The 21656-nt window shown below is 39.5% G+C and overlaps 1 protein-coding gene across 4 annotated transcripts in view; it reads right to left on the bottom strand.

Moving 5' to 3' along the window:
- The window catches only part of LOC122976235 (interleukin-1 receptor accessory protein-like 1), a 301394-nt gene that overhangs the window by 242534 nt on the left and 37204 nt on the right, over positions 1-21656 (bottom strand). Inside the window, exon 1 of one of the 4 annotated variants that reach the window (XM_044344604.1) lies at positions 14455-14518. The exons of 2 other annotated variants lie outside the window; for them this stretch is intronic. The gene's annotated coding sequence lies outside the window, so the exon portion shown is untranslated. Of the gene's footprint in view, positions 1-7461; positions 7915-14454; positions 14519-21656 lie in introns of those variants that run through there. One more of the 4 variants, XM_044344603.1, reaches the window with a different exon arrangement.

The raw sequence follows: 21656 nt of genomic DNA, 5'->3' as shown, positions 1-21656 counted from the left end.
ACCTGGAGTCTAACATCAGCTACATATAACTATAGCAACTGTACGTGTGCTTAAGAGACACATTCCCAATGCTAAATAAAATGAAAATTAATCAAGCCGAGGTCGAGACTTCCAAAGGCAACCATGAGATATTCACGGGCTGAAGCATTTCGTTCTTTATCTCTCTCACACACAACCTCTTACACACATTTTTACTCAACACCTAATTTTAAATCTGTGACACCGAGACTGATCTGCTGCCGAACAGACGAGTCTCTAGCTAACTCTACAGTATGCTAATGCTATTCACTGGAGAGCATCAAAGTCTGAGTTCTTCAAGGAGCTTTGACTTTAAGTTAAAAAAAAAAAAAAAAAAAAAACATTGCATACATTTACAGTGTAACAGTAGGAAAAGATTTCATTGGAAATGTCTTTTTTTTTCAGTTGGCCTTTAGAGGAAGCAGGATGTTTGACATCCTCTTGTACTACAGAGCAGCTTTTTTTACAGATTACAGGGAAATATGAATAGCATCCAATAAAATGTCCAACAAATGTCCTTAAACCATAAAAAATGTAGAAGGTAAAGGCCTACAAAAATGCCCTGGAACTTCCTGTAGTTTGCCAAGTCACTTCAGCTGAATATACTTTCTTGTCTAAGCAGCACAACCGTGGGCTGATTTGAGGAGGAATGAAAGAGGATTGTCAGATTATTAACACAACTTAATAAACGCCTACCCTAAAGCAACCATAATCATTAAGGCTGCTTAACATTTATCTTCCTGATTTAAAAAGAGGAAGAAAAAAAAAATCAGCCACAAGGAAGAATCAGCTTGAGCCAAAAGGAGAGAAAATGCACAATCCAGCCAACAGCAACAAACAAACAAAGCCTTTGATCGAAGAAGTCTTTCTTCTGACAGACAATGTGCTTGAAATTGTACAGTCAATTTATCTGACTTTGTGTGTTGAGGTTGTACACTGCATGAAAGTACTGCGGTTTCATCATTGATGAATGCACAATGCTAAGGATAATGATGAATGTGCAGCATGTGGTTTTTGAATTATTTGATTGAAACATACAATATACCGTATTTTGGCAAGCTGTCTTTCCTTTGAGTTGAAATTTAAACCAAACAAAGCAAAGTGTATTTCTCCTCATAGGGGCAGGTGCACAATCAGCACTTGGGAAATAACTGTATGTTATATATATATTCAATTCATAGCCTCATTGCAAAAGTAGACACACACACACACACACACACACACACAACTGTCAATGTGAAAGCTATTTGTCTTCACTGCACCTTTTCTCCAAAAAAAATGCCCCTCACATGTCTGAACCAAACAGCCCTGCAAGCAAAAATAAACTGAAGTGCTAAGGTGAGCAGACATGCTGTAGTTGCCACTGAGAGCTTAACGGCGCAATGCAAATAAGCTTTCACACAATAACAGACGACCCGCAGCTCCATGCTAGGCAGCTGAGATTCAATATCGGAGGACAAGAAGTGCAGCGTCCCCAGGCCCTTCTTGTAAAGTGGCCCATAAATCGAGAACCCTGTTGAGAGCCAGCCTCTGTGGGTCTGGTCCAGCAGGGGGAGAAACAGCCTCGCTCTGGCTGGGGAAAAGCACCCGCTTCGAATGTTATCACTTGATTGAACCTACTAGTAGGTGTAGCAGGCCCCTTCTAACCCATATCTATGAGGCTGATAACCACTGATAACACCCATTCAGTCAAGTGATAGCATTTGAAGCGGGTGGGAAAAGGCACACCAGTAACCCCCTCAGTTGTAATGCAGCTTACGACTATTACCATCATTACCCAATCTGGGAATCTGATTACTGGACTAAATTTGAATACAGAGATGATGGCCTGGGTGTTCAGTCGTGCATGTAACTGAAGTGCTACGACTATCTGGCATTGATTACTACTTAAGCTGTGTTCAGAAATACTGTAGCACTGCATGAAAAGACGATGCCTGCTCATTTCAATCTGATCAGAGGTCTCTAGCAGGAAACACAAGGATAAAATGATTGATTGATTTTTGATCAATCTACAGAGGTGTAGAATCCTGTCTCATGGTATTACCAGCTGATGTGTACTGTTTTGACATCTGATAAGCCTTGACACTCATGCATGTATTACTAATGTTTGGACAGACCTTCTCATTCACTTAAATGAGAAAGTGCATCCAAACTTTTGACTGGTACTGTATATGAATCATCATCATTTTGTGTCCTTTATGACAAGTGTCATATCAACATCAATTTAGAAATCTAGCAGAATTATACTGAGGGATTTTAGCAAACATGCTATTGTTCCATTTTAGGGTACTATATAGTGCAGAAATTGTACATTCAAATTGCGGTTCAGTAAATATAGTGCCATAGGTACCATAATAGGGAGTCTTTTTGGACACAAGCTGTCTGAATTGTTCTGATCGCGTACTAGAGGCAGGTTGAAATAAATGTATATGGTTAGCTGTAAATGCCATGTTGCCCCAGGTCTTGTGCGTAATGGCTAATGACTAATGGCAAATGATAAATGAAGGACTGCTAATGAAGCGCTCCTTGATTTCACTCACTATTAATCCCTTGACGTAGTTGTTCAATTTAAGGTCCCGTCTGGCTCACAGGGGAGAATTTGGCATAAACAAGGTCAGAGTTCCTACTGAGGCTACTCATATATGCATTCATATACTATATGCAAATAGGCCTCAACAGCCCACTCCAGTTGGTACTGTACATAATAATCTGTGCATTGACTTTCAGTGACTATACTTAAAAGCCTTTGCTGAAACCACACCATCCCCTGAATGGGCTTGTGAAAGGCTCTGTGGAATTCCCTGAATATCTGAACACCAGACACTTAGAATACAGGTCAAAATGTGAATAAAAATTGGTAGTTGTGATAGTGTTTTGATAACATTAGAGAGCCGTGTCTCCTCTGGTATGCAGTTACCCTGCAAATGCATCAGCTTGCACAATAATGTGTCTGGGTCTCCTTTTCTTCTCTCTTGCCAACTGGCATTTTGTGTGATTTTTTTATCTCCACACCAACGTATGGAATGTCACAACAAAGCCTTCATGAATGAGTAAGCACAGATCCGATGAAGAGAAGAGGGGAAATGGGAGGAAAAATTGCTCATTTTGCTTCCCCTGGCATGCAATTTCCATCCTCTATCCACATTTCTCTAAAAGCTATCTAAAACACATCAACTTCATCTTTCTAGGCTGAATGGGCCTCAGAGGATCACCTCCAGACATGGCACGATGGCAGTGGGGCTGAAAAGAAAGGATGAAAATGATAATTCTGCCCTCTTGCTTATAGCAATGGGCTTCCCATTCTACTGCTGATTAAAAAGTGGAAAAAAAGGCATTCATTTTAAACGTCACTTGCCCCTAGAAAAGAAAAATTCTGTATATTGAGGTAATTGATCACATCTCAGATGGCCGTTTCATCAGAGGAGGTACAATATGAGTATCGCCTCTTCATTTTAGTTGTGTTACAAATGAACAGCACAACATTTAAGCTCCGGGGCATATTACACTGTGGCTGACCTCGAGTCCTTTTATTTTCTGTTGTAACAAATTGGAAAATAGAGTGCTTTTAAATTGAACTTGATTCTAGTCAACTTAATGCTTTGGTTCTCCCCACAAGACATACTCGTACATACACAGAATAGCTTGCATAGGTTTTTCAAGAGCAATGCGAAGAGACAGATGGAAATGATGCCATTACCATTCTTTTATTGCAGTATTAATCGTTGCTCTGTTAGGATAGGAATACCATTACCTGCTGAAGGTAAATAAAGCTAGTATAGCAGCTGCAGACACTCAGCTCGGTTCACATCCATACATGAAGGCATTCAGATCAAAGTCTAAAAAAATAAGTGGCCCATGAAAATGATTTGCAATGAAGACAATTTCTTTTGATACGTCTCTGCTGAATAACAGCAAGGGAAGGGTGCAAAGAGTAAAAAGTAAAAAGTAAGAGTAAAAAGAGTACAAAGTAAACGAGGGGTCATTTCTGAAGGCCATCTATTTTTCCATATACAACCTAGTCTCCCATCAGCAAGTGATTGTGGTTGCTATGTTCTCTGAAAGGGATACAAGGCTAGGGTTTCCTACATCTGCAGGAAACAGATTAGAGGCAGACAAAGCAAAGCTTCTTCTGTCACACTCTTAAATCGGACTTGACATAACCTACCTTGTGGTTACAGAATTGCAAATGATGACATCTGTTATGGACTGTTGTGCACTGGAATGGGGGAAAGACTACCACTTATCATTGAGTCCACCATGCAGGTATGCGCATATTTAGTGGTCTTGAATTTTTAAAGAAAATGTTGATCAAAATAGATGGTATAATTTAGAGATGGGCAATATGGATAATATCTATCACAGTGTATGTTTAAGTTATACAAAAGATTGCATTAAGTTTACCATTACGCTGGTGACAGTGGGCATGACCCCCCCCCCAAAAAAAAAAAAGTATGCTAAGATTGCACTTAATGAATATTTTCATTATCGATTGATCTATCAACTATTTTTTTCAGTTAATCAATTCCCCACTCTTCAGGCTATAAGGAGTCAGAAAAAGTTGGAAAATGCCCATCAGAAGTTCTGAGAATCCAAGGCAACGATTTCAAATTGTCCAATTTGTTTTGTTTGTTTTGTTCAACTGAAAAGCTTCTTTTTAAAGAGAGAAAGATCCCCCACTGTTATCTGGCACCTAAGCTATGTTAAAACAATGAATGAAAAGCTGTACCAGAAAATACTATTTGACTGAAGCATGAAAACACATGGTTGGATTGAAATTTTGGTATTCATCCTTGGTAGTCATGACTGTTCTTTGTATGAGTGAGGCGACATGCGCAGACATATTGTAATCTACCTGATCTACCATACTTGTCAATTCATGACATGATGGCTGCAACAAAAATAAATGGCTTTGAATCAGATCGATGCCCAATGATTGCGATGGAAAATGGAACAAGGCATGGGGAAAGAGGAATCTCATCTTCACGGGAATTGGATTTTCAAAAGATTTAACTGAGAGCTCGTCTGTTATGCATGTAGTCCGGGCTTCTAATACTCAGATTTCACAACAGTCAATAAGTCTGCACAGCGGTGCCAAGCAGGGATGGAAGGTACTCAAGCTGAAGTACAACATTTATGATATTTGCACACATGCACATAGTCACATACAAAAACACAAGCTGGATAACCTCTCAGTATTTCCATTTCCCCCTGAATCTTATTAATGTAATTTAATAGCCATGATTGAGGTGCCCCCTCTCAACTTCCTCTTCAACATTCTTCCTAACAAATCCTCATCAGTTGCTCCAATCACTCCTCACACAGAGCCAATATCGCACAGCAAGACAACCCCTTTTTCTCACCACATTAATGAACTCTTTCATTTGAAAGCCTTTGACTGTCCGCCCCTTGATTGCAAAGCCAAGGCCAATAGGCCTTGGTGACAGCTCCTTGAAAATTAAAAGTATCAATCAAGACAGGAGGGGAAAAAAGCTTGTGATGTCTTCAGATCCTTCTTTCTATGAGAGAGGAAGCTTTGTAAGCTGAACAGGGTCAAGTGTTATTTGCAAATGCTTGTCATGGTTTGTTTTAGCTGACTTTGGTGCAAGACAGGCAGAATTTGAATCATGAAAAAGGACAATAAGATGAAATGTCATTTGTTAGGGGCAAAAGCACAAAGTTGATCATTTTGCGACTGCCAATGTTATTTTATGAAACAGCATGATGTTGTAAACACTACAAATAACAAGTCAATGTACTGAATACTTAATAGACACTGCCAGCAAATATTATAAAGCGCAAGTGTGAAAATTCAACAACATGGTTTATAAGGAAAAGGAAGCTGTAACTGTTGAAGTGTTTTCAAGTATTCAAAATGATGGTTGAAATAAACCCGCCATTGAAAGAACGCCTTCATTAGTGCATTAACATGCCATCTAAACCTACAGTTGGTTCATCAGGGAGCAGAGGAGGAATTCAATGCCACTGGGTAAACTTGACCAGCATAAAAAAAAGTGCCAGTGCTGGATGACATAATCTCTGTCTAAATCAATTTCTGTGTGAGAGCACTCGACTCAGCTCAATATGTAGCTGCAGGGCTTCCGTTAAGTGGCCACTGCCACTTACCTATTAATTCATGTGCTGCTGGTCGCTCCTGTGGCAAAGCTTAACCCCAGATGTTGGGGGATGAATAAAGACGTTATTAAAATAACATCATAAAACCGAGAAGATATCACCTAAAGCACAACGTGTCAAGAAGAAATTGAAGTGGAAAGATTTAGAGCAGAGCATGATGCAAGCAGATTTTTGGAGCAGTGGAAATGGGAGCAAATGTTACTGTGAACAAAATTAGAAAAGATGTGATTAATGAGGTGTTGGCTGAATGTGAGGCTCACACTGACTGTAGGCCTTGGCCTTAGATGAGGTTATGTTAGCAATACAAAGAGACATTTACAAAGAGACATGAGAGAAGAAGAATCTCTGCAGCAGTTGGAACATGATAAAATGGTGAGATGCAACTTGCAAGGCTACTGCACCTTCTGTATCATCTGTAGTGGATGAGGAGGGAAAAAGGATGGGGGCTTTTTTCCTCTTTTTCTAAGCCAGCATCTGCTCCAACTTTACATCAGTATTACTTCATGATTCCCAAATATGTTTAACTGGCAAACCCCAGTCTGGTCAGAGCCAGAGTGGAGCTCCAACATCCATCTGGACAATCATAAGCCATCATCCATCCAAGCAGGGGGAGAGGAGAGGAAATACTAGCAAATACTGAGAGAGGCACAGAGAGAGCTGACTCGCCAAGCAATCACTCAGCAGAAATAATTTGAAATAACTAAGCCCGGATTCTTCTCGCCTCCCTCCACACACACACACGCGCGCTTTATGTGTGCATGAGCATACACCCACTGATACACTCGAGCAGCCCGCGCACATAGACACACATTAGACACACACACACATTGCTGACGCACCGGGGCGATATGCAAATGCGCACTGTCTTACACAATTAACGTCGAGGAAAAAATGAGTAAAATTAACAGTTCGTATTGATTGACACACTAATCGCTCTGCTTGGATAATTGGGTTTTAGTAAAGAATACAGAAGACTTCAGCAGTCCACTTCCCTGTCATACTGCAGCCGTGAACAGTTCCACTGAGGCTCCGTCCGCAACTACAGCAAAAGGAGCGACTGGGATTCATGCGTAACGGAGGGAAAACATATTCGCTCCAAATGCGCATTTAAGTGCCGCATATTCGGAGACCATGGTTTTGTTTGGTAAAGCGCACCGATAAGCGGTGCAAATCTATTCCTATGAAATGTCAATGTCATCCAAATTTATCGAGGATTCCAGCAAACTGGTTTAAGCACATCCACAGAAGGCAGCATGAGCATCTAACCAACTTTGGAAGCGTAAAGAAGAAAAAAAAATACATCGAACTTACCCACAAACAGTTTCCAAATGATAGCGTACACTCAGCTGTCAGTTCTGATAACCCCACACCATCACGGTGTATCAGAATCTGTTCTGGTCTACAGATTGAAGCAGCAGCGTGTTATAAACAAGGAATCCAAACTGTGAAATAGTCCAGTTCCCCCCCCAAAAAAACATGCCGCGTCGGTCCCAAAATTACATATTGCCAGCTTGGACTGGCGCAAATCAGAGCGAAAAAAAAATAACAACACAAAAAACACCTGCAACCGGTCACTTTCAAACAGCAGGGAAGAAAAAAATGAAGAAAATCATGAGAGTGATTAGGGGAATGGTCGACAGAATCAATGAAGGGCAATATCAGAGGAGGCAATTAGTCTGATTATCCTATTAAATCAGTTGCTCAGCCGCTCACAGGCGCACAGCCCCGGCAGGTGAGCACCGCTTTAAGCAGGACTACACGAGCGCAAATTTCCAAAGTGATGTGCAGAAAAAGACACATCGGATGCCGTCTCTCTCTCTCTCTCTCTCTCTCTCCTCTCCTCTCTCTCTCTCTCTCTCTCTCTCTCTGAGTGCTGCTGTGTCAACGCGAGATGAGTCAAGCGCACCCGAGTTAACCAAGATGAGACAGGACATGAGGGGATTTGGCTTCATAATAAAAGCTAATCGTCTGTCACGTCAGTGAGGGTGCATCACTCATCAGAATGCTCTTGAAAAGATTTTATTAAACTATGAAATGAATCTGTGGCTGTGAAGTATATTAATTTCATGTTTAACTTGAACTAATTTCTTGTTTATTCTTTGACATCTCGAGCTGTTCTCAACATGCATGTTTAATGGATGCTTTTATTTTAAAGAAGCCGCCATACGCGTTATTTCCTTATTCTGCCTCACTTGACAGTGGTACCAGTGTGAACGCACCCAGTTAGACCTGCGTGCCTCTGGAAGATATCAGACAGTGCCCTGTATAAGTATGAAAACTCCGTTCAGGCGCACATGAGAAAAATCATAATCCGATGCACCTGTTTTGAGAAACAACTTTGCAATTAGTGGAGAGCTCAGTGCTGCTCTGTCCACCACAGAAACCAGGGGCCGATGGGCAATGCAGTGCAGCTTAAGTTTGAGGATGACGCACTGCCGCCCAATGGAAATAACTGAAAAGGTCACTGTAAAAATACACCTCTTTACAAGACACTTTGAGTCTAAGAATCTAATTATTGCATAAAAGAAGTGGAATATTTGGCAGTAGACATATAATAGTATCACAGTAAATCCATAAGCTTTATATCATAAATGTAAAAACAGAATTACACTTTTTGTGATCATGAAACAATAAAAACTTCACAACCACAGGATTGCAATAATTACTGTGATCCTATTTTCAGTGATTTTCACTGCAGAGCTAAATTTGAAAACTGAGTGATCATGAAGAATCAAAGCTTGTTACATCCAGACCACAAAATTCAATTAATTCATTAGTTTGTATCACATTTCACTAATCAAGTGAAGACCTTATTCTTCCTTGTTTCAATATATCTGTTGTAGAAAGTTGCTGAAACTAAATAAAAATTGATTTGGAAACAAGAGAAATTACCCAGTTTGCCAACAATTTTAAGACTAATATGAGAACAGATTTGTAAAACTTGTTACTGCATAAACAAAACTAATCATGTTAAAGATCCTTACAGAAAGCCCACAATGTGTTTTATTAGAATTTAGAGAAACTATTACAAGACCAATATTGTGAATAATATGAAAGTACTAAAAGAAGGCAGGCCAACCGAATTCCATTTAATTACGTTCAGGAGCTATGTGTGACCGTGCACAAACCAGACTTCCATTAGCGACAGAAAATTGTCCAAATGCTGTGGTCCACAAAATTACCACAAAATTAGATATTTTTTTCCTTGTCTACTTCTGGTAGGCTTACGAAGGCAATCATGTTTCCATTACAGAAAAACAGGGATGCTCCAGCTGCACTGACAAATGGGTCTTTATTGAGCAATGTACTTTTTAAATACTCAAAATAGGTCCTAGAGTGGGTTTAATTTAAATTAAAGTGCAGTATCCACAACTGACACCAGTACTCATTCCATTGTATTAGTATTTATCGCCACCTTTTTCCTGTTCAATATTAACAACAGAAGATAAATGTGACAAGTCCACTGAAAAGCCTGAAAGGATTTCAATTTGCCCAGTTCAGGTATTACCAGTATTTATGAGTAACCAAGGACTCACATCCAACAGGCAGGAGACAACCCCTGAATCACTAAAGATGATGAATGGACAGTGAGGTTGCCTTGCTTTCTTCCTGAATTGGAAAGGTGCAATACAGATTAAGGACTTGTAGGTAAGCGGGCCTGTTTGTCGGCCAGCCAGGCTGTAAAAAAAAAGGGACTCGTTTGATTTCCCCCTCACTGGGCTACCCCTGTCAAGACTTTGGCCTCTGGCACTGTGTTTCTGTGAGGCGAATTCTGATGAGGGGAGGGCTTTGAGGAGGAGAAAAACCACCCTCCTCGGACTGAAAATGTGCACTTGTGAGCTTTCTTTGTCATATACAGACCCTGGTGTGAATAGAGGTTCCTTAATGAGCAAAGAAGTGGACAAACACGGCATTGATTCCCCCCTTCTATTCGAGGTTGTCGTCCGCAAATGGCCTCAACTCAATCAACCGGTTAGTGTGCACCTTTGAGGACGACTGTCTAGTGAGGGTTGATTGTTTGCATTCTTGTTTCCCCTGGTTTGAGGATGTGATGGAGGTGAGTGACAGCCTAGAAGAGCAGAGGCATGGTCATAGACTCATGGATGTGATATAACATTCAAAATGTATATTTTCTATGTGCTGTAATGTAGAATCCTGTAACTCCTTTAGTGTGGTGTTTTGGACTTATCAGCCTCTCTATGGGTTAATGACCTCATAAAGCCCTCTCATAACATATTGCCAAATTCAAAAACTCATCACTACTGAGCTCAAAACAAGGCTGTTTTCTAACATTCACAAAAGCTGACAATTTAGGAATATATTTCAACTTGACAACCACAGTATGAAACATTGTACCGATCCAATTAAAAATGACACATCTACTGATGTACTGTAGGAAAATGTCTTGTGTTCTTACAAAATGACTAGTTACATGAAGGTGAAACACAGGGGAACTTGTATTCATAAAAATTTAATCAAAAACAGTTTTGAAACTTGCAATGATTCACTTGAACGGTTTAAGGCTAAGTTTGTCTTGTGAGTGTGGGGTTGCAGCATCGTGTGGTAAAAACTGTATCTCATTGACTTTTACTTTAAGTAAAACCTTTGGAAAAACAAAAACATTTTCAGACGGATCTTGAAGCTGAAGATGTTAAAAGGACAAACTGCAGCTGGTACTTACATAAATGTGTGTGTGTGTGTGTGTGTGTGTGTGTGTGTGTGTGTGTGTGTGTGTGTGTGTGTGTGTGTGATGGTGTTCTCCCTGGAGTGATGGAAAGATGGTGAGATGAGGAGAAATGTTCTTAAAGCATCTCATTTAATCTCTTAAATAAATAAATACATTCTCAAAACATCTGCAGTACTTAAGTAATCTTTGATCATATGTAACTATATGCTATATGCTGAAATACTGATAATTAACAAGGTTATAGAATCAAAATACACCTGCATACAATAGATTATTCCCCAATTCAGTTAAACTGAGTCATATTCAAAGCCATTGCAAAATATCCAATTAACTCAGACACCTGTGACCGAAGTTAAAAGGATATTTATGATCTTTGTTGGTCTCTACCAGTGACTGGACAGAATTTAAAGGCACTCTGTGGAGTTTTCTTGTAAACAAACACATAATGTGTGTTTGCATTCAGTTTTTATCACCAAAACACATAGTGTGTATCCTTGAGGTCTAACAAACATGTTGAAAGTGTTTCTTTCCCTAAAACAAACAAAGCCAATTTTAAAAACTATTTTAAATTGTGTATCGTTTCCATCCATGCTTGCTGTCTTGCAATCTTCCTCTTTCTCTACTTTTGTTAGCACAATATTCAAGATTCAAGATTTAATTTATTGTCATTTTCTTGTGTATTTGCATACACAAAAAAACTAAATGCTGTTCCTCCCAGCCCACAGCAGTGCAACAACAGAAAGGATAAAGATATACTGTGTATCTAAAAATTCCCTTTAAAAAATGATAAAAACATATAAATCCCCGGAGAAAAAAACCCCCCAAAACAAAACAAAAACAGTTAGCAGCACAGTGCATTAAAGTGCATTTAGAGAAAAAAGTATATGTCTCAGTTTGATGTAGACAGCTCTTGCATCTCAACAAGTGACCAGCACTGATGGGGAATTTATAATCCATTTTGCTGTCCAGAGAACACATGCATGTGCATCATTGTGTTCTTCAAAAAAAAAGCGACCTACTCATAAGAAAACATTTGCTCCATAGCGCTACTAGTGGCCAAAAACTGTACAGGGTGACTTTAACTCCTATCAAAAACTGCACGAACCCCTCACCTGCCCTGTTTTCAGATACAGTGGCCTATTTGACATAATTGTAACATCTTCACAGTTTCTGACTTAACAGCAAGATCTCACATGCTAAAGAAAGAAAACTTTTACAAAGACAGGTGCTGTTTCCGAAATTACTCCTTTGTTCACTCAGTAGTTTACTTTAAGGTTACTTATATTAAAAAAAGACATTTTGGTAACTTATGAATCATCATAACAGTATTTTGCACCAGCTGTAGTGTTGCATAACTGTCATTTTTACATCTATCAAAGTCAAAGCCTTGCATTGTGGGAATTTGTGAGGGCACTGTAAGGCATGAACTACAAACTGAGAATCCAGACACAAATAAAATGGGGGAAAGTAAATACACAGCACTTGATTGCAAATAGATATTGGACACAGCTTAGGATTCTGCACATACCCCCTTGGTTCATTCTGTTCTCTTCCATATTCTTCCTATAACAGTACTGTTAGTTTGGTCCCGACTTCAAAAAATCTTATTACTTACATAAGAAATACAAACAACCCATCACTTTTTCCCATTTTTGCAGGACAAAAATGTGGCAGAAAGTGTGACAAGGTCTTTCCAGTTGCTGAAAACAAACTAGGAGTTGCAAAAAGTTTTTAAGTAGTGCTTGAGTCACTGGTTGTGATGAAGAATGCTGCTTGTTAAAATATCAACATTCCAACCAGGCATTGTTACAATACTCATACCAAAACTTATGTGGTATATAACTACAGCAAGGTAGTCAGTAAGAAACAACAAGGTGATTCAAGAAATTCATACATTTTCTGAACTTGTTTTTACCCAATTTGACTTTTCAACAAGCCTTGTAAGGGTCATTTCAGATCTAATAATTTTCTGTGGTTGAATTAACTAAAGAGCAAATTGTAAAAGGCACAGCCATATGTCCCTGCCCTGCTTCCTCGGCTGCATATCTCAACCTCATTTGGACTAGGAGTGATAATCACACATCACTTTGTGAGATGGACTGTTTTCAGAGAAGGCTACAAATTTAATTGGGGTAATGAGGTCACAGGAGGAAGCCTCAAAGCTCTTCTCCAATTACTGCCTACCAAACATAGAGTACCAACAGCACTGAGCAGAAAACATTTCAACATGACAAAGTTATTATAGTGTACCACACAGATTAACAAAGCATGACCCTTCCTATTAAACCACGAATGCATGTTTTAATTTGTTCCAGTGCTTGAATAATGATACAGGATGCAGTGTGAGCAAAAAAGACGGTCATTTTCATGAGCACCTTTTATAGAGGATTTGAACTTGTACACACACGCTGCATTGTCACGATCCTCTAATTACAGGGTTGTAGGACTTGTAGAAAAAACACTTTTAAGTGAATAATTTCTGACAATAAGAGGACATAACCCCTCTTGCAGAGATGTTGTATGTGAATGTGTTTTTGGGGTGATGTCATCTTGCAGTCGATGCATAATTCACTGCTCATCTTCAATTCAGTTCAGCTCCCCAGAGAGGATTTAATGGGATACATCTTGACGTAAGTTTGAACGTGATAAATACACCATCCACAGCGCTCCTGCTGAGCTACGTGCTTTGGACATTCATGGGGAGCAATAGCACCATTTTCCACTTCTAAGATAACAATTTTAGCCATATCAAGAAGTTTTTATTTTTCAAGACCACCAAGCAAATATGTGTAAGCTATGGGTCAACAGATAGTTCTTAGATGTGACAGTCTAGTTCGCTTGCAGTCTGTTGCACACAGACCAGTTTGAAGTACTGTTGAGGCACCAAGCGGCGAGCGTATTCTGCTTCTATGTCATGTCTTTTACAGCATGCGAGGGAAAGCAACACGTCGGGTGTCGCAAAAGTCACAACAAACCCCTGCTGCGCCAAACAAAGAGGGACTGGACAATTTGCACATGATGGACATTGATTTCTGTGACAGTAGAAATCTGTGTGTCATGTAAGCTGTGGGAGTCCATTTATTTCATACTGTATGCTACATTTGACTGGGGAGTGAGGCGTTCACATGAACATTTTCTTCGTTTTGTTCAGGCATCTGCGGAGCTTGCTGACTATCAGAAAGGAAAATGCTGGTTTGGTTTGCCTCTGTTATGCCGGGCTGTGTTAGCAAACATCTCAAAAATAGAGATAAAGACACACATTCATTGGTCTACAATGAAATCCCAGCTGAGCCTTTTTTCCCCTCTCTAACAACATTATTTCCAGCCTTATGTAAGTAAGGAAAAGTCACTGAACTGACTACCTGCTTTCCTAAAATAAATACTTGCATTCTCTGGCAGAGGTAAGTCTAGTTGTAGGTATTTTTATAGCCCTCCTGGCCTACATCTGACAGCTCCAAATGGTAATTCATGTCAAGGGGTCAGTATTCACTCTTAATGCGTTTTTACTCTTAAGCATGTCTGAATATCTCTTTCTTTCTGCCCAAACAAACTCAACAAAAAGGAGTAAATTTGTGGTTAAATGCCCCTGACCCATTTTGCACCAAACAGCCAAATACCTGCAAATGTAGATCTCTGCCCTCTTTCAAGCAAACTGCAGACATTTTCATAAGGAGGGAGAATATGATCTGAACCAAAAACAGAAAAGCAATTTTATGGGTATACGGTACTAGATGTTGATAGCAGCAGTCACTCATGCATGGAAAGTCTAGCACAAGAAAATGAACCGATGACACATTTATATTCAGCTACTTCTTCACAGTTATGGACTTTCATGCTTTGCCCAAGTTGCAGACACTTGAATCCAATTTGGTTTTACTCCATACTACCAAAACTGTTCTCCAAACTCCAATGTGACTTCTGTTTACAAGCTGAGATACACTTTTAATTGGGCTGCATGAACCTAATGAATCCATCTATACAAATGGGAGGAAATTAGTATTTGGCATCATGGTTTAAACTAAAGAAAACAAACTGTAGCATTGGAAGACTCCTGCTGGGTCTCTAAACACTACCCATATCCCACCCACTTCAACCCCAGTCTCTAGATGATGGCATGAAAGGTCCACAAGCAGTTGAGAGAAGGCTGCTGCGCTTAGCTGGGAAATGATGAAAGCACTTTCTTTTACTGCGAGTGTTTGAAGCTCTCTCTACAGTTTTTTACTTTCTACAGAAGCGTACAAGCTTTAGAGTAAAGGGATGGAGTAAAGAGTGCAAGGAGGGTGTGCGACCCGGTAACCTTAAAAGACTTTATGATGGAAAGCGCGGTAAAGGACCGGCCCTTTGGTCAAAGTCCAACAGCTGAGCCAAGTGGGTTTTAACCACATGGTATATAACAAAATGTCAAAGTAAATGCACTAACTGGTTTATTTGGAACTATTATTATTATATTATTATTATTATCAATGACCAATGATATCTTGTAACAACCATTCTTAAAAATATACACTAGCTAAAATACTTGTTAGGCTGGAACTGACAGAAGGAGGTAAAACGATATTATACAAATGCAACCCTTCCATAATATTAAATAATTAGCTTCAGTTGCATAGTCTTATTCATAACTTAATGACACTTTTTAGCCACATATAAATAGTGAAGGAAAATGCAATTCAAAGTGTTGGAAGTCAACATTTTGCAGTCATTTTCAATATAAATATTCTGTGTGATGTGTTGAAGAAAAAAGTATTTCAGCACCATCTATTTATGGATAAATTCATTTTCTGTCAGATATGTTGAAAACATAAATTCAGGCTCTGTATAGTCTCTCCAAAAAACAGATTTTCTTAATAAGTAGTTGCATATGAACAGAATTCACAGAACTTTGCAGCCTTCTAATCATATTTTGATGATGCAGCTTAGGAGGAAAATTAGGCCCTACATATAAATACACCGGGGAGGGAGGAATGAGCAGCAGGATATCTGAGGCAAGGATATGTGCTTAACATCCTTATTCAAAGAATACGTGCAGCTTGACGTGAGGTTTAATCCTGCACGGATGTAGCCGGGAGTGTAGCACAGATTTCTTGGCCCTGCAGAAGCAGTCTCTGTGGAGGCTTTCACATCTCTTTAAAAATCAAAAATAGGTTAACTATACATGACACAGGATGTGCACTCCCCAATAAAAGCCAATTAGTTACATATTATTTTACAATTTTTTAAATTCTTGCAAAGTCTATTATTTTATCATGTATAATTGCTGTGAGTTCATGAATAAAAACAGATGTAGCTAATAACATTAATGATGGCTCTGTTTCACCTATGTGTACCAGTGCCAGAACCGTGGTAATGTGGATGCTGGATCACTAGCTGATTAGTTATGGTACGTGTGTGCTTCCCATGCTATGCCATGTTAAAATATTTAGCATGAGAAAGGTTCATTATTAAAAGGCAAATACCTCATATCACGATACAAACATCATGACATATGGTGCAGCCCTACTGTAAACTTGCCTTTTTTTGCTGCAATCAACATAACCTAAACATCAATATTAGCTTGGTTAAAGAAGTCTTAAACTATGGTAAGTTTTGCCATTAGGTTTTCCTCACTTTATTTTCCTATTTATTTACTACTTTAAAAGCAAAGAGTTGATACAGTAAAAGCCACAAAAAAGTTATGACCTTGGAATTACTCTTGAGATCTTATTTCATTTCTTAAAACATCTTGACGGTTGAACAGAAGCAATGTTGCAAGCCATCACTTTAAAGTCATGTTATCTTGATTAGACTTATGTAACGTTAAAATTCTCAAGTCCTTCCGAGACAAGACAACAACACAAGAAATGTATAATTTTAAGACTGAATGAAGCCAAATGACTTAATTGAAGGACATGTTGTATATAATGGCTTCTGCTAAATGGGTCATGCGCTTCAAAGCCAACCTATTCTGGCATTTGTGTGTTTAATGGAATGTGAATGCACCAGGTCTGATGTATCCACAATGTCCTTCCCGCATGTTTCCCTGAAATATTGTTTAGGGGGTAATTGAGTGATATGAATAATAAGTAAATCCTTGTGAGCTCTGTTTGGCTTTGTAGTGGTAACCAGGCTATCCAGGCCTTGCACTTTGATTTATGAATGATGCATCAAGAGGTCCAATCAAGATATTCAGTACACTGAAACAAAAAGGCCCCCTGCCTTCATATGGACATCATGCTTCACTTAATTAATGGAAACAGACCCAGGTGGTCCACATGTGCTTGATGTCAATCCTTAGATCATATTTGAAATGGGCACCTCAGGATGAAACAAGAAATATTCATTAATGCTGACAAGGAAGGAATGAGCTACAAGAGGAGTGCTGAATATGGATTCAAGTAAATTTTGGGGCACTATAGATGGGCAATGCTCCCAGCGACAAACAATAAAAACCCTATTGGTGCAGGATAAGAATAATGTGGGCATCTCATGTAACTAATAAATGACCATTCAACTGCTGTTTCCTGATATGCATCATGCCTCCCACACAGCTGACAGGAGTGCTTGATCTTACCACATCGCTTGCTACTGCTCAGTGGGACTCAATATGGAGGAGTGCCACGCTTTCATCCAAGTGTGTGAGGTATAGGATTATCCAATTTAAGATATTATGCAGGGCATATATCACCCCAGTGAGACTGTCAAAGATGAGTAAGAGCCACCGGTTTGTGTTGGCATAAGTACAGGGAGTTTAGTACATTACTCCATCTATTTTGGGGAGGCCTTGCTGTAAATGTTTCGGCTCTAAAATGGCGTTAGAGATTCTTGTCCCACTGTACATCTCCAAAGCCAAAGTCCTTATAATACTGTATATATCAGCTGTCAGCTGTAGGCATTGTCAGTGATTCTTCTAAACAGGAAGGAAGGAAGCCAAGCTTATTTTTCCAAATACATTTGATCAGATGACTTATTTGGACTTGATAAATACAGGGAGAGCAGCCAGCCTGCTGAAAGAGTTTGATAATGGACTTACTGGGATTGTGAGGTAAGTCTTGAATTGAGTTGGCTTTAATTATCTTTGATTTAGAAGTAATCATGCAAACTGATCTATGTCAGTACGCTAACCCCAGTCTAACAAAGTAATGAAGTGAAACTCACTGAAAGAAGACAAGGAGAAAAATAGGTAGTTCATATTTGGAAGCCTCTTGCTGCTAACAGTAAATCATACAGTCTACTTATGGTTAGTTAGCTTAACAAGTTTAAAGGAGAAGGCTGTAAGGCTTACTGTTAACAAATCCCATGTAAAGACCAAAACCAACAATGTGTTAGTTTGTTTCTTAATACTTTTTTACATTTTTGACTTTGTGGCACTCAAGCCCGTTTGCCCCTATTGAAGATAAAACACTTAAAAAATGGGTCATAGATGTGTTGTTTTTGTGTTTAAAAAGGCCGTTCTTTCCTAAAACTACTCAACAGGAGTAAAAAGTGTGAAGTAAGTTTGTTGGGGACTATTTTCAGCCGCATATTACTAATTTGAGTGAGTATTTACAGCAGCATGAGGGCGAATGTGGGACTGACAGAAAATAAACTATAGTGGCTGTGTTCATGGTAATGAACAAACATGTCATCCAGTGCACTGACGTGTTTTTTTAATAGCTTTTGGTCAATTCATTGTTTGGGAAAAATGTAGAATATTGCCAACTTTATCCTTTAAACCGGTCAGAGTTTATTGCTTCCCATCTTTGTCAGCGGATAACTTGTTATTCCTCGGCTCAGCAACCAATGAGCTTATTTTTGTGTCCAGAATACATTTGCGCTCCCATACTGTATGTCACATCACAATTTGATGCTTACCACCTGCAGGTGTAGCTGAAGCAGGTCTAGCAATGCTAGAAAGTCATTTTAATTAACATCACACAGAGCCACATTAGAAATAGGCAGTGGGGAAAAAAATACATGACCTTTGTATTTTTACAGACATTTGAGTTTTTGTACAGTCAGACTTTTTGGGAATGAGTAGCCATTCAAGTAATTGCATCTTATGCCTTTTCCACATTCGCTTCAGCACTCAGCCTTCGTGTTAGCAGAGAGCAGGCACCACCATCTATTCAGAAAGCATTCCTACAACAATGAGTAAACCCACAACCTGTGTCGTGTCTTCATTAATTATAGCTTGTGCAATGAGCACATGTTAAAACATTATTCTAAAATTATGCTGCAAGGTTGAGCACAAAACACTCCCTCCTCTGAACTACAGGAATATGTTTTCTTTCTTTAATGGGGTCTTGCTTCATTTGGACTTTAAGCTCATACATTTCTAATGGTTGCTTTTTATGTTACTTGCAACATCTCGGCTAAAACAGAATGCATCTACCCAACCAAAGGCTTTTGAAAAGTTCTACAAACTACTTATAGGTAGTCTGAAGTCACTCAAGACTGGAATGGTGTTTTTACAACTGGATTTGAGGAAAAATATTTGATTTCAGGGTAAATATTGAATGCTATTTTTGAAGTTGTTACATTTTCTCTTTGTATTTCTATTTTATTCATTCATGGAGTGCAAGTGCATACAATCTATTCAAACTAAAGCAATTGATAATCACATGAGAAATAATTTTACTGAGATTGAGACAAAAAAAGTCACAACATCCATTTTCAACTGCCTCTGAAAGGAAGTGGAATCATTTCCAACACAGAACTATTGTTTCAACCAGCTGCCCTTGAAATAGACAGATCGAGCCTTCAATAGTAGAACAAAGCTTTGTACCACAATTCCCAGGGCTATGATTACGGATAAGACTTCCCTCAGGCAATTCCGAGTGAAGGGCAGATGAGGAATAGAAACCAAGCATGTGGTCTAACTACCGTCCAACTAATTGGTTACAAAGCCAGATCCAAAAGAATGATTTCTTTGTGTACATATGGTAAGCCATATTCATACACAAATAGACCGATAGATTGACAGATAGAGTCTGCAGTGCTTGTGCCTATTCTCCATATCGAGAACGGCTCTATTCATCACTTCGTGGCAGCTCTTGGCAGAAAATGGCGATCAGTCTCTGATGGCATGTAACACAGCTTTGGAGAGCCATCACGCTAAAGGCCAGGTTTGTTTGAAGTTCGCTTTGCAATGCATCAGTGGCAATGACCTAGATTTCCTATCTCTCGTTCCTCCAAGAGTGCAGGGAGAGACAGCCTCGTTTCAGCCCTTTCCATCTTCTAACTATGTCAGCTCGCCTGTAAACATTTGGCACAGAGTCACATCACTGCGTCTCCCTGTTTCCCCGCAGACAACTCTCTTTTTCCTGGTGTCAACTCATGACTCCCCCCCCTGTGTTTGTCCCCTAGGATGGAGGTGGAAGGCTGAGCCACTAAGCTAAATAGAAGAGAGATATAGTACAGAATGATATATAACAAGCTAATCACGAAATGAATGCATGCATTTAACTCTCCTGCAAGTGTGAGGGCACGTCATCACTTTGAGAAAATAATTGTGATAATAAAGTAATGAATGGTATATGCATGTCTGTTTCTAAAGATTGTGCAAGGAAAAATTTAACTCCTACAAGAAGCATTTGGGGTAATATTGTAGAGATTTGGGTCAGTATGTTCCGGTTTTTTGAGTACCATCCCTCAACGCCCTGTGGGGATAGACTACACGAGTTCTGACCCATGAAACACAACACAGGTTAAACCCCAGGTGCACCCTATGCTCACCAACATGATCTCTCTGCTTGCCTGTCTGCCCGTCTTCCAGTCTTTCCCTCTACTCTTCCATCCATCTCCTTTTTAAGTGTGTTTGACCAGATAACAAACAAATAAAAAAATGAACAAATTGCAAAAAGAAACTAATGTAGCTGGAAGCTGGCCTTGTGCCTCTGAGGCACGATGTTTATTTTGATCCTATCTAAAAGTGGCCCCTAAAAAAGCAGCCAGCCATCTCTCCCTCCTTTCCTTGCATCCCTTCTTCCCCCCTCCTCTCTTCTTCCCACACACCCACACGGGACAGTCGTCAGTGCAGAATACACTAGAGTGAAGGCACAAGAACAACATTAGAAACTGCTCCAGCTCAACAGCAGACTCAACATGCCAGAAAGAGTGTGTGCCACGTCTTTAATTATGCATGCTGCACAGCATTACATTGCCCTGTCAGTCAGGGAAATTGCGCCTTCTTCACTATTTCTGCTCGAGCCTTTTGTTGGTTTCCTAGGTGACCGTGTAATCTGACATCATTAGACGCATGCAGTATGCTACCCAGAGTTGCAGGTGCCTCATTCCAAAATATCCACCCTACTCCTGTCTAATCCTGTCACACCAACTGCCACTACTACCTCTGACTGTGCGGTAATTTTTATTAGAAAACCGGTTTGAACAACTCTGTCAGACCTCAGGATGCCAGTGCAAAACAGTGTCTCAGGAGTGGAGCGAATCAATGTTCTTTCATGGAAAAATCAACCGCACACTGTAGACTTGTGTGTGGGTTTGAATTTTGGCTTGGGTCCTGGCTATTTAGCTCTCTCAGCTCTGCTTCTTAATATCCTCTGTGCGCAATTGCTGGTGTAAAAGTAAAAGAACACCGGAGCATGATGGATTGCTCAGCTTCCTCACAGCAAACGAAGAAGGACTAATAAAAAATTCTGTAAAGCAATACAGTCTGACTTACAGTCTGTACTGGTTCCTTACACTAAACACTAAACACTAGTCAACAGTGACTCAGTGGTTCTATTTATTTTTTTCTGTTTCGTGCTGTAAAGAAATTTCTCTGAAATCTGAGCCTGCAGCACATTTGGTTTAGATCAATTTTTCACGTCAACACCCCAGTCTCCCTGGGAATAACACTCAT

The sequence above is a fragment of the Thunnus albacares genome, chromosome 24 (assembly GCF_914725855.1).
Source record: "Thunnus albacares chromosome 24, fThuAlb1.1, whole genome shotgun sequence".
Lineage (NCBI taxonomy): Eukaryota > Metazoa > Chordata > Actinopteri > Scombriformes > Scombridae > Thunnus > Thunnus albacares.
The sequence above is the reverse complement of the archived record's forward strand: the minus strand, read 5'-3'. Positions and strand labels throughout refer to the sequence as shown.